At 35.4% G+C, this 14,416-nt stretch overlaps 1 pseudogene; it reads right to left on the reverse strand.

Annotated features, from left to right (window-relative positions):
• Positions 1-1,446: 1,446 nt before the first annotated feature.
• Positions 1,447-14,416, reverse strand: part of LOC128246950 (chromodomain-helicase-DNA-binding protein Mi-2 homolog) — a 35,752-nt pseudogene continuing 22,782 nt past the window's right edge.

The following is a 14,416-nucleotide window of genomic DNA, read 5'->3' on the forward strand; positions in this document are numbered from 1 at the left end:
CTTAATCTCACATGTAGACACACATTTAGTAACCTTTATCTCAAATGTAGACACACATTTAGTAACCTTTACCTCACTTGTAGACACACAATTAGTAACCTTTACCTCACGTGTATACACACATTTAGTAACCTTAACCTCACTTGTAGACACACACATTTAGCAACCTTTAACTCACTTTTACACACACACATTCAGTAACCTTTACCTCAATTGTATACACACATTTAGTAACCTTAACCTCAGTTGTATACACACATTAAGTAACCATTACCTCACACGCAGACAAACATTTAGTATTCTTTACCTCACATTATGATAAATGTTCAGTAACCATTACTCGAATCAAGACAAATGTTTAGGTGCAGGCCATCATTTAGTACCCTTTGCCTCACATGAAGGCCAATTTATAGTAGTACCCATTACCTCACATGAAGGCCAGTTTATAGTAGTACCCATTACCTTACATGAAGGCCAGTTTATAGTAGTACCCATTACCTCACATGAAGGCCAATTTATAGTAGTACCCATTACCTCACATGAAGGCCAGTTTATAGTAGTACCCATTACCTCACATGAAGGCCAGTTTATAGTAGTACCCATTACCTCACATGAAGGCCGATTTATAATAGTACCCATTACCTCACATGAAGGCCAGTTTATAATAGTACCCATTACCTCACATGAAGGCCAGTTTATAATAGTACCCATTACCTCACATGAAGGCCAATTTATAGTAGTACCCATTACCTCACATGAAGGCCAATTTATAATAGTACCCATTACCTCACATGAAGGCCAGTTTATAATAGTACCCATTACCTCACATGAAGGCCAGTTTATAGTAGTACCCATTACCTCACATGAAGGCCGATTTATAATAGTACCCATTACCTCACATGAAGGCCGATTTATAATAGTACCCATTACCTCACATGAAGGCCGATTTATAATAGTACCCATTACCTCACATGAAGGCCGATTTATAACAGTACCCATTACCTCACATGAAGGCCGATTTATAATAGTACCCTTTACATCACATGAAGGCCAGTTTATAGTAGTACCCATTACCTCATAACATGGCCAACACTGTCTGGTATCATCAATACAAGTAACCAGCATCATTCTTAGAGTAACCAGCATCATTCTTATCCAGTATGTTGCATGCGGTTTTATTTTAATAACCGTTTTTGAAAGATGACCCAATTGTTGTGGAACATTGTGGCCTTGACCTTGGTTTGTTGATTCGTTGTAGCGATGCTGGCCCCCATCTTTCTCAATTTGGGATATTTTAAATTTCACTCCTCTTATTCTTGTTCCACAGCCACAATTTCTGAAAAATGTAGCCAATGGGTGCAGGCAGCCACCACGTATCTATATTAATTATCTACAACATTAAGTGGTGTGTTCAAGAAATTAGTTTAAACTGAACGGAGCAACGTCCCATTTTCACTAGTTTATTATTACAAAACAACAAAAACGTTGCCAAAAAGATCAACGGATTCAATAATCATGCATATATAATGATGTCAATGAAAAACAAACAAGCGCTTGAAATTGTTATAGTTAATGAAATAACATTCATTTTACCTTTAAGGTATTGTGAATAGACCTTAATTTAACAGTAACATAATATAAAACCATGATTTTGTTCCTGGAACACATGCAATTTGAACAATATGCTGGAATAGTGAACATTATGTTTTTCGATGGCTGATATAAATACATGTTGATTTGATGAAAGAAATTTAATGATGAGCAATTAATAAACGATTTCACCACTAAGGGCGATTATTAACCAATGGAAAGACATTTCTACAATGCAATATGGAACAAATGATACTTATTATGATTATTTTGGTACAGCAATAACGTACATGACTTAAACCACACTTCCTATCACAACAATGACACGTTCATTTTTAAAAACAAAAAGCCAACTCATCCAAATAATATTACTTGCATGCCTACTATTATTCTCTTTATTCTCTTGTTTATAAAATAATAAAATTTTCACAATCACAGTGGAAGAAAATCTTTTAACTTATATTAAATAATAATATTATTATTTGTAGGTCAGTGTTTATGTTTACAAGTATATAAAGTGAATTACTTATTATCAAAATTGAAGCTATATATCTATATTTCAACATAAAACCAACAATGTTCCATAAGAAGTGGCTCAGCTGTCATAGCAACCGTTGTAACATAAGTTTGGGTATGAAAATATGTTTTGTCTCATTCTCAAAAGACTTGGACTTAATAGCATTATTGGTCCAGGGACAGTATTCATCCTAGATTGGTCCAACATTTTAATGTTCTAGAGACAACATTCTTGTAAGTCTATTTTCCATACACATCATTCCCAGCACAGCTATAGTTATAGTCTATAGAGTTATTTCTTTTCCCTGGCTCTACTCTATACAAATTGCCTCCTTCGTGCATCCTCCAATAGTGGGATCTGAAGAGTGTAAATAACAGTTCAGTTAAGAATTTATTCCATATCAAAATCATTACTTGTACTATTGTGGCGGACAAAAATGAAACAATTGTCCAAAACAGTATTTATCTATCAGTATTCTATCAAGTACTCAAATTGTGTACCTGGCACACACAACTTGACCTGGCTGTATGATAATTAAGTCTTAATTAAAATAGAACATAATGCGTTCCATAAACATTTATGAAGAAATAAGTCATTTTAAATGACATGTGCCGAACAAAAATGAAATTAAAACTGGCAACATCTAAAGAGTCAAAATATGCTAAATAATTGGCAACTATTCATAAGCTATTTGTATCAAAATCTTTTTTGCAAAGCATTATACAGCATGTGTGAAAATTGTATGTAATGTCTCTAGACAATGTCTAACACAAGCAATCTATTGGCAAATAAATAATGCTTAGCTGGATATCTAAAACTACTACTTGGGAAAGATACAATAAAATAAAAACTAGCATGTTAGGTTAGTTAATTAGATGTTTTACAGCCAAGACACTTAAGTGTATCGGTCTGAAAAATCATTTATGTCTGAGGAATATCATTCTACCCGAGGTCAAAGTTGTGGGATGTAGTTGAACTATGTAAAGGAACGAGGCCCATTTACAAGGTACATGTTTTCAAAGAAACAACTAGCATATCTTATAAATTATTTAGGGCAAATACCAATTTGTGCAAGCAGTCAATAATTAACAGGCAAGTGGAATGTAGTTGCCAATTCTAGACTTCATCAATATGTCTAGTTCATATACTATCAAGTTAAACGTCTACAAAATGCTTAATAAAGGTTAAATCAATAAAGGTGACGCTAAATCAATGTTTCAATAGAAAGAAGAAGCAAGAAGCTAGTCTACAAAGCAAGCAAGGTTATACAGAGAGGTCACACATACACAGAAGCGGGTAACATACATACCTATACTCCATAAGCCTTAAACTTCTTTATTGACCACTCACTAAAAAGTACAAGTTTCATGATACACCATCAATATTTGAGAAATTCTTGCAACTAAACAGACCAGGGGAAAAATGTCCATCATGGCACTTTAAACAGTTACCAGTACACTTCCATTCCTTTCTTCTAAATAAATCTTACTAAAAAATTAAGAAATCTCAAATTTCAAGTGTTTACAGACAATAAATTCTCTATTGCATTGAGTTTACCATTGGAAGCAGGTTTTATTTTTTTATTCTTTCGAGTATATCTTCACCCAAAAAGGAAGGAAAAATGAATCTGTGCAGTATTAAAAACAGTAACGCTGGAGTTTGTGGCCTGACTGATAAAAAAAATGCATTCTTGAAAAGCATCCATTACACCAAACATCCTGGAAAATGTAGTCTAGACACATGCAACACCATATTGCTTAGCAACAGAAACCTACACCCTACAAAGTAACTTCCTGTCAGAGCACAAAAGCAGCTGCCCTACAGTACCACTGCACATCAAAAACAACCTCGAGCACCAAAAGCATCTAAACAGGGTCATTGCCAAATATAATGATAAAAGCGGCAAAGGAGAATAAAATGATAATGAAAATATCCGGCTACTTGAATAAAATCTCCACAAGAATATGCATAGCAGTGAGAACACCAGCTACTATATAATTCAAAACATGCAGGTAAGAATACCACAAAAGCGCCGTAGAACTTTCTGTTCAAAACTAAAGATAGTGTAACACCGCTGTTATTTTGCTGTAGAACAAGTACCCAAAAAGGTGACAGTGGTATTGCGGGCGCTGTTCAACGATTCAATGATGCGTTGACATGGGTGGAAGCCCATGGAGGTCAAGCCCAAGGGAGCGGGCAACATCTGAGCTCCAGAAAGCGGGTACATCACCCCCTGGCCCAGAGATTGGCCCATATAGTCCATGGGGTGGGGCCAAATTGGGTGCAATTTGGAAGCCAGTTTCCAGCGAAACTACCAGAGAAGAGAAATGTTATGCTGATACTGATATTGCTAAAGTTTCTGTTGCTATTATTTTCAAGATGAAGGGAGAAATGGGAAATGCATACATATAATTCTTAGAGATATGTTTATATTTTCCAAACACCAGATTTGAATTTACGATGCAAGTCATTTGAAACATATGCTCAAAGTTAATAGTCGCATTTGAAGTTTAAATTATATAAGCAGCCAGTGGGAAGCAGTTCAATTAGATGGAGAACCAAGGGCAGAATAAGTCTCAAAGACTGAGAAATTTCATCGTAATAAATGCAATATATTTGGATCCTTTTTTCCCAGATTTTCATTACATCATGTGGGTAAAAATGAAGATGTTCGAAGTGACATTAGATAAAGAAGACAGAACATTTTCACCGCTACCCCTTGAATATTAATTTATTAATGGTTTTATACATCTCTGGCTGCTTACAGAAGAATCAAACAGTAGAATCAAATGAAAGAATTGTTAACTAATTACCTGGGGTGCCTGCTGCTGACCGGTGCCCAGCTACATTAGGAGTACCGGTACCTGACTTGCCTCCAGCTAAAATCAAACCACATTTTCTGTTGTTAATACGCTTCACAGGTACCAAACAATATCCGAAATATTGTCTGAAATATTTCTGTGATAATATAAAAATAAACTAAAAATACTAGAAACAAAGATACATGTAGCTGTTTTTTCTTAAAAATTATGTACCTACATGTATAATGTAAAAATTTTGAGGCATTAGTGGCTATGCTTACTCTGCCTAAACCCCTCATTGTCTGCTGAAAAATTTTGTGAAACATTTGAAGACCGCCAGTAATGGTATAAGCATTATGTGACAAACCTGATAAATTCAAACAGCCAAACACAACTAAAACAAGACATTTGAGTGTGCCACTATATGATTGACAGTCAACAACTGGCACAAATGTCAATGCCATGTTTTGTTTATGTTTTGAAACCCATTCAGAATGTTGAGTCTGGCTGATCAAGTTTGGGGTAAATAACATGACCCTTGTTTTCAGAGCACAACTGTGATATGAATGTGCTTTGTTTAAACGGTTTAGGAGTATGCTTCACCAAGTTCATTTCAAAAGGGTGGGAACGCATATGGTAAACAGTGACTAACCTGATGTGGAGGGGCTGGGTGCTGCTGGGGCGGCAGTGACAGGAGCCTGACCAGGGTTGACCAGTCTGCCCAGAATAGATCTCTCTGACATCTGTAGTCTCTGTGTTACAGGAGGGACCCTCGCCAGTGTGGCTGGTAACCGGCTAACATCTTGCTTCATGTCCGATAGCAACTCTTCTAGTTGATTCAGTACTGGAATTAAAAAATTATGATTTTTTTTAGATTCAGATCACAGTAAGATATGAAAATAGATGAGGCAGTTAATGGATTTTGATATCCATGGGAGGGTAAATTACACTTTCAACATGATCAATTATCATCATCAAGTTGACTATTGCAAATACCTGTATACTAAAATATCCTAGACATGTTTTTTCCAGAAAATAATACACTGTGTACTTGTACAAATCATTTTGAAAATATCAATTAAAGAGATCAATTCACACAGTATTTCACAATCGGAACACCTCTGCAATTATATAAAAGTTATGACTTTGGAAATAATATGAGTCTTTAAAAATAGTCCAGCATGGCAGCACCCATATTGAAAATGTGATGTTTGTATTTTCAATCGTCAAAGGACATATTTAATGTTTTAGGGCGGAGAAGTAGTGACATTATACTGATCAGATATGGATCAAATTCAAGTTTCTCCAAATCATAATTAAGACATGAATCAAAATCATTCATTTCAGTAAATTGTTAACAGTATCGAATAGGTCTTCTTAGCGTAATGATAATTCAGTTAATCGCCGGTGCCTCATCACATTTTTGAATATTTTGAAGCCTATTGATGGGATCATCCCAAAGGTTGTCAGAGATGGCCGAGTTAATACAATTGAGTATTTCACTTATATTTTCCTACCTTTATGCAATACTGCATTTGCAGGCTTATTGCCAGCCAAGGACTCCTTGGACAGATGCTGATGAGATTCTGCAAGGCATTCCAGCTCGGCAAACCTCGTATTCAGAGCCATGGCAGGGTGAGTGGGGTCCTGTGTAAGGTTCAGGTAGGCAGCCCGTCTCAACTGCTCTTCTATGACCAGGCCTTGTTCTAGGAGCTGTGGAGAGAGAATGCCTTTATACACACACGGCCATATTCTTACATTTAAGTTATTTCTTAACTTGAGTCAATACCTAAGACATTTGAAGCCATATTCAAAGAAATGTACAAGTGTTTGTAACATAAAAGTTTGAATATTCAATAAAATCAAGTATTTCAAATATCATAAGGTCATTAAACAATATGAACAAGCGAGATACTTAACATAAGAAATTGACTTACCGGTAAGTTCAGGTATGACTTAAGATGTTTTATAAATACTTGACAAAAGTCTAAATGCACTGTAATCATTTGTATAGGGTTAGATATGTGACTATAATCCTAAATGGATGCAAGTCATTGAAAAGTGTTACCTTGAATCTCCTTGCCAAAAATTTGTTCTTAATCTCGAGGAAGTTTCCTTTTCCCTGCTCTGAGAGGAAAGGCTCGTTGATAACATGGAAACGGGTGTCGTTCTGCATATCCTGCCAGCGACCATACCCGTGACTGAGAACCAGGGTTAAGGTAAATACATGCCTCAACTTCATAGTTTTCAAAAACAATTCCATGATTTAAATGCCAATAAGTCAAATTATACTCTCAAACAAATGAAGTTCAAGATAAAAAAGAACTTGATTTTGAAGTTAAAAAAACAGAAAACCCATGTGTAGTTTCCAGATTATATTTCAGATTTATTAAAGTACCTACATATTAAAACTAATTGATCTGTTTAAAATATTCTCTGAAAGGAAATCATAATACTTCTTTTAATAAGATTTGATTATTGATACCATTTCGGTTCCTATTTTGCAACACTAGTATTGAATGTAAAAAGGAATGGACAGGAGATTTACAATTCAGCTATGAAAGGATACGTGACAAGTCCTGCCAGAAGCCAGTAGTCATGACGACGGTGCCAGACTTCATGTTCTCTGCCCTGGAAGAGAAGATTTATGCATTGCTTACAAGGAGATTTTTTATATTTTATAATGAGGTTGTTGTTTTATTATATAAACACTAGTGATGAAACGATTATCGAGAACAATCGATTAATCATCGCTGACAATGCTATGTCGGCGACAATCGATAGTAGTTAACCAAAATCGATGTCGCTAATGATACTTCCGGTAACTAAATATTGTTTTTTTTTGGTATAATTCGAGTAAATGACAATTTTTCTTTCCAGTAAATTCGTCGAGTTCAATTTAACAAGGGAGGTCACTCTTTTACACAAATGCGGTGAATGTAAACCACTTTGCTTAATAACTTACAAGCTCTCCCAATTTTTTTTTAATTGTTTATATATTTCTTAAAACCTTCTTCAATAACCTGTCTCTATGGTGTAGTGGGTCCAGTCTTACCTGTAAATACCTGGGATCCTTGCTCGATGCATTCCGTTTTTGAAACCTTTTTTGGTATCGCTTGTAATTTATTAATTTACTTTTTAGCGACAGTTATTTGAAATTAAGATATTCTAATGAAATTTGCAATATAGCAGGTTAGTGAATGTTAAGCTAGTTCACAAATATTTAATATGCTTTTACATGGATAAAATGCTAAGATAACTTACTTGATGTGGTGTGCGTCATTTTGCAATTGATGTGCAATTATTAAGTATGTGTTTTGTTGTTATGCTTTTTCATTAAGTTATCAAAGACAGAAAAAGGTAATGGAAATTTACTTACTGTTGCAAAAAGCATGACTATAGCATCACACGCACTGATTGCAGGTTTAACCATTAAAATGATCATGATGATACTATGTATAAAGAATGTATTCCTTACTGATGTAATGAACTTCCGATTATTATTCGATAGTAAATCGAAATGCTTAGTCCGATTCGATTCGATTATCGATAGCAAATGGAGTCCGATTTTCAAACACTAATAAACACTGTTTTTTTACTACATAGAATATTCCCCTCAGAAGTTTCCTTCACTGACCTAAGAGAATTACAACCCTAAATTACATGCAATTTAAACATGGCAGACTTTACGAGCATTTATTGAAACAATAATTGCTTTTATATCAAATAATATCCTTTTTATATCATTAACAATCTGTCACTAGTCAATCATTCAATATAAGATCATCTAATAGCTGTCACTCACCTTAACAAGAGCTCTCTGTTCATTCTGCCAGAGTGTATGAAGCTCGGTAAAACCTCCGTCGGCAATGTTGAACATAAACTTTTGATTTACTTCCTCTTTCTTCGTCCCGTCTTCAGCCTTGTCACTGTCTGGTTTACCAGATTCTGACTTAGTGTCCGACTTGGCATCACTGTCTGGATTCTCGGCCTTCACCTCTGGCTTTTCATCTTTTTCTTCTGAAATATTGAATAGGGTCAATAGGGTCCTCATTTGTAGTTTCAATGTAGTTTCTTCACCTGATCATTAAGACCATATGATGAAGGAACCTGCATGCTCACAAGTTAAGGCCAAAATAAAATGATTCGGTTAGGGTAACATCTTACATCCTTTTTAAAAACAGGTAGGGTAGGCAGGCTTCTTTTTTTATAAGGCTTTATATAAAAATGTTATCGTTAAAATTGGGAAATGGTGTTAAAGTAATCTTCAGTATAAAGCTTAAAAGGTTTTAAACAACATTAAAACACACACAAAATCAACTGACTAGAAGAACAGTAGGAGCGGAACTAACCTCATAGTTAGGGTTGGGAAAACCAAACCAAATGAATTTTTTTCTTGGCCTTACTAAAATAACCAATTCAGACATTCTTTGTCCAATTGCGTTCATATGTCATACAAAAGATACAATAAATAATAAAATGTAAAACTGAATTATTGCAAGCTTTCATTAACATTGTTTAGGCATGAAACAAATCAAAGATTAACATAAAAACTGTTTTGAACAATTTCCTAAGTAGCATATTGAATGGCATATTGTAGGAAAGTATCACTGTTAGCCTTTAATGTAACCCAGTGCCTTAAGAGCCTATATACACTCTAAATGGGCCCCCTAAAACTGGGCTGATTATTTGCCACACAGCTTTATGCAAGGAAAAACCAGTAGATCATTTTTCTGCTTTAAGCCAATGTGGGTAGAATTTCATGCAGCAGTTATAAAATAAAATCACCATTTGTTTCACCAAGTGTGAAGTTTTGCTGATAAAAGATTAGATAAGGCGAGTGTAAACATGTTCTCTTTATTAGCAACTACACATAAGCTAGTGATAGACAACTAGCCACTGTCAGCATCCAGTCACTGGGTGCATCAGCATCCAACCACTGACTATAAAAATGCCCTTCGTCAAAGTAGCAATGTCAATTGCATCAATACAACAGCGAATCTGATGAATGTGTACCGACCTTTCACTTCATCTTTACTGGAATCATCCTTCTCTTCCTTCACCTCTTCTTTATTTTCTCCCTCTGCAAAAACAAACTCCATCTCGTTAGTTTCAAACTTTTTCCAAGAATTTACAATTTCCTTGATTTTCAAGGATAATTAATCATACGGTTATCTGCATATCATAACATGGGATATCTTCAGACAGAACACAAATAAGTGATGTATTTTAAGAGAACTATATGCCAACTTATTTTAACATTTTTCTCACAAAAACAGTGTGTTTATCATGTTTGCATATGAGATTTCAGAGTATCTTTACAACCAGATAAGCCTCCATTACTAGAGCTGATGATGATGATATATCAACAAAAAAATGCAGAAAAAAATAGTTTTTCAAACATTTTGGGACATATACCACTGAATAAAAATAAAACAAAATGTGAAAATTGCAAAATTTAGGTAATGGTATACATGCTTCCAATACACTGTGTTGCTAAAGAACTATGGGTGCTGGGTTGAGATGTTTTTGCTTTTCATTAAGTTGCAATTTTTAAAGACATTTCATTTGTTGAAATTTCCAAATGCTGCAACAATACCTGCATTGTAAAATGATTAAAAACCAATGCAACCAGGACTTATAAACAGACAAAAAACAGAATACAATATTCTGATACTAACCAGCTGTTTTCTTGTCCTCAGTTGCTCTCCCTGTCTCCATGGGCTCCTGTTTAGTTGCCTCCCCTGATGGCTCTTCTTTTGTCTCCTTGGATTCTCCCTCCTTCTCTTCACTCTTCTCAGGCTGAAAGTATTAAAAAAAATTAATATATTTCTATATTTTAGAATCGAGAACCAATTCATATTTATCATTCAACTATATGAATAGCCATGAAACATTGAATAACAGTAAAATATTACTTTTATGTTTAAGTTTTCATCATTAATTCAATATTCGTTTTTCATCATTAATTCAGTATTCGTTGTCAATACAATTTTTGTATTTATTGAACTTCTGAACTGGTTCCTTAGTCCAAATAAAGGGTTATCTTTCTGGTTTACATAAAATTATACAAGTGTAAGCTCTAAACAGAATTGACTGTTATTTTATTCTTATTTTACTAGTACTGGCAAGATATACCTTTTCATCAGTTTCCATCTTCTCTTCTTTACTCTCCTCTGCTTTCTCGTCTTGTTTTTTCTCAATCTGCTCTTCTTTCTCCTTTCCAGCCTCTTGCACTGATTTCCCCTCTCCCTCACTTTTCCCGGTATCTCCCTCCCCTTTGTCACCCTCAGTTTTTTCACTTTCTGATTTTCCATCTTCTAATTTCCCATCTTCCGATTTCCCACTTTCTGCTTCATCTTTCTTGCCATCACCAGCTCCATCTGTACTCTCAGCACCATCAGCCTTTTTCTCTCCATCTTCAGCAGCCTTCTGAGTATCCTCAGTTTCCATCTTATCATTTTCCACCTTTTCCCCTTCTTTGGTCTCTGCGTTAGGAGCAGGAGAGGGGGCAGCTGAGTCTTTCTCTTCTTTTGTTTTCTCAACCGCCTCTGTGGCTTTCACATATGGCATACTGTTGATCCCATTGATAGCTTCAAACTCTTGTACCTGTATAATACACATATAATATCAAAATCAAAACAAATACAAGAAAATACAGTCATATACAGTTACAAATGAAGATAATATTCAGCAATCTATGTGCACATTATTTGACTTTATTAGAAGTAGCAATGCCATTTAATCAAAACACAAGTTTTACCATTAAGATATCTATGATACTTATACAGCATGTTAATAAGGACAACTTATGGTAGTATCAAAATTTAATGTGTTTTTTTTTATGCCTGGGTATACAATATTATTTTTGTTTCATTTAAAAACGATGTCATCTAAAAGAAGGAATATGTGCATGATTGTACCAAAAACCATATAATACAAACAAGATTTTTGCTTGAGAAATAGATCATTCAACTTTCTAATTCTGTTTAAGATTCCTAAAATTTGTAAAATGGGTAGACTGTACAAAAACAGATACATGTCTAACAGCATGTATAACATGTATCTCACCTTTTTCCTGACCAATGACATGATCCCAATCCTAGTGAGTACATGTTGCCGTGACAGCCCCTCTCTGGGAACACCGTCAGCGAATGTCTCCGCATTGTCAGGCTCCTGGTTCACACAGGTGGCGCATAAACAGGGATACGTAAGCCCTGAATACTTTCTCTGACTTGCCTCGCAGATCTCGAACCAACCTGAAACAGACAGCAGTTCTTTGAAAAAACCCTGGTATGTTGGTACATAACATGATGATGTGACAGAATTATCACACTGATTTCTTTTTTCTTTTTTCCAATAAAAAACAGCATTGCATGCAGTCTTAAAAGTAAACTAATTGGATATGATCAATGGCCATAACTCCATCACATGATTATATCGGGCAACTATTGTTTCACATATACTCAAAGAGTTAAATGTATCCTGTTAGGGCATGCTATACCTCATAACTGGATTCAGAAAGGCCTTACGAAACCTGGCATTTAATAAGAGGGCCTAACTCTACCCCATATAAAAAACAACATTCTCACATATGTAACTTACCATTGAGAGTTAAATGCATCCTGTGGGGGCATGCCGTATCTCATGACAGCGTTCAGGAAGGCTTTCCTTTGTCTCGCATTGAATCCCAGGACCTCAATCTGTCCATTAACCCTGGCCAGCAGTGGTGGTAATGGTCTGTCTCTCTCACGACGCTCGGAGCGCTTGCTTCGGCCTGGACAAGAAAAAGAACAATTGATTGATGGAAAGAATTGCATACAGAATGAACTTTCAACACTTATATTAACATTCCCTACATAAAGTTTGCTAAAAGAATGTTAAAGCATGTTTTTCATGCTAAAATGTTGATAAGCGTATGTTTTTAAAACAGTATCTTTTTTGAAAGTCTAAATATTTATACTGCATTTAGTCTAGGGAGTCTGTGTATTCCAGATATTAGAGGGACATAAAACTCCTTATAATAAGACTTTGATAATTTGACAGGCAGACTGAACAGATAATGAGTTTTATAGAGGTTCAATACATAACTTGAATATCCATTTCAATGCCTTTAAACATTCAATATTATGGTAAGAACTGGAAGTTTGCATTTAATCATAAGTAAAATCATGCACTCACCAGCTCCGTCTTTCTGGCCCTCCCCTAAGAATTCTTCGTCATCATCATCCTCATTCTCCCCATTATGGCTGAAGTCGGAATCATAATCCGACATGGTCTCCTTCCAAGCAACGTCGTCCTGAGTTCCAAGGGTGGCATCGTTATAGTTCACCTGTTTCCTGACTCGTTTGCCCTTTCCAAGGGTTCGGGCAAGATCCTCCTGCTGCTGCTCGTAGTGGTGACGGAGCAATTTCTCCCAGTAGGCGGGGTCAGCATGCTCTGCCTCCTGTTTCAACACTTCTGTCTCTTGTTCCTCCTCCTGAGATAGTAAAATAAGAATAAAGAACTGAAGAATAATTATTGGTCCCAGTAGCAGTGTGTGTATACAAAATGAGAAGCTATGTCATAAATGATATGCTGGATAACTTAACTATTCCTTCACCATTTTTTATGGAACATAGCACAGTCTACGCCACTTAGGGAGCCCGGCCTTCTGTCTTTTACCAAACAAGCTTTTTCACAAAATTGCCGCCTGATAATTTGGGTGGAACGTAAAGTTACTTAAATGCAAATCCAAGCAACTTTACCAAGCTAATACTTACATCACTTTCGCCCTCCTTGACATTGTAGGCAGCCACCTTGAATGAGTCAAAGTAATCATTCATAGCTATTTCCTTTTCTTCCTGGGCTTCTTTAGATCTATCCAGAAGCTGTGAGATAGCTTCGTCAGTGTACACAATACGCTTTTCTTCGTCATCATCACCTGAGGAATGATAAGACACCAAATAATTAAACAAAATATCAACAGTTAATGTAGTCTACATGTATCTGAAATTCATTCACAGACATCATGCTTCATGTCACAGTCATTGAAATTAGACTTTTGGAAGAGTAAGCCCGAATTCCTATACTATAGCTTGGCATCAAATTTTTTAACAAGACCTGCTATATAAAATTCAGAATTTGAGCAAGCCCGGGAAGACATTTTTCCAGTGCAGGTCTTGCGGGTTTGTGTTAATTTAGACCACTGATGTCAATAGCACCATTAAGCCTTCAATAAACCCCAATTCTTCAGTTAAACATGAAGCAATAACTCATCAAATATTAAAGCCAGAGTATAGAGCCTTGTATGTATTGTCTCTGGAAATATGTGTACCAAGTTTCATTTGTATATTTTTAATGATTTGTTAGATATGGCAAATGTTAAAACAGACATCAATGCAACCAAAATTCCTTGACCATTTTATCTTCAAAAACAGACAAGCTTACAATACCCTCAGGAAATATAAGTTCTTATATTTCAAAAGTCTTTACTAACTTCTGTTATTAAGTCTATTTGTTTAAAAGA

Source organism: Mya arenaria, chromosome 9, assembly GCF_026914265.1.
Source record: "Mya arenaria isolate MELC-2E11 chromosome 9, ASM2691426v1".
NCBI classification, from domain to species: Eukaryota; Metazoa; Mollusca; class Bivalvia; order Myida; family Myidae; genus Mya; species Mya arenaria.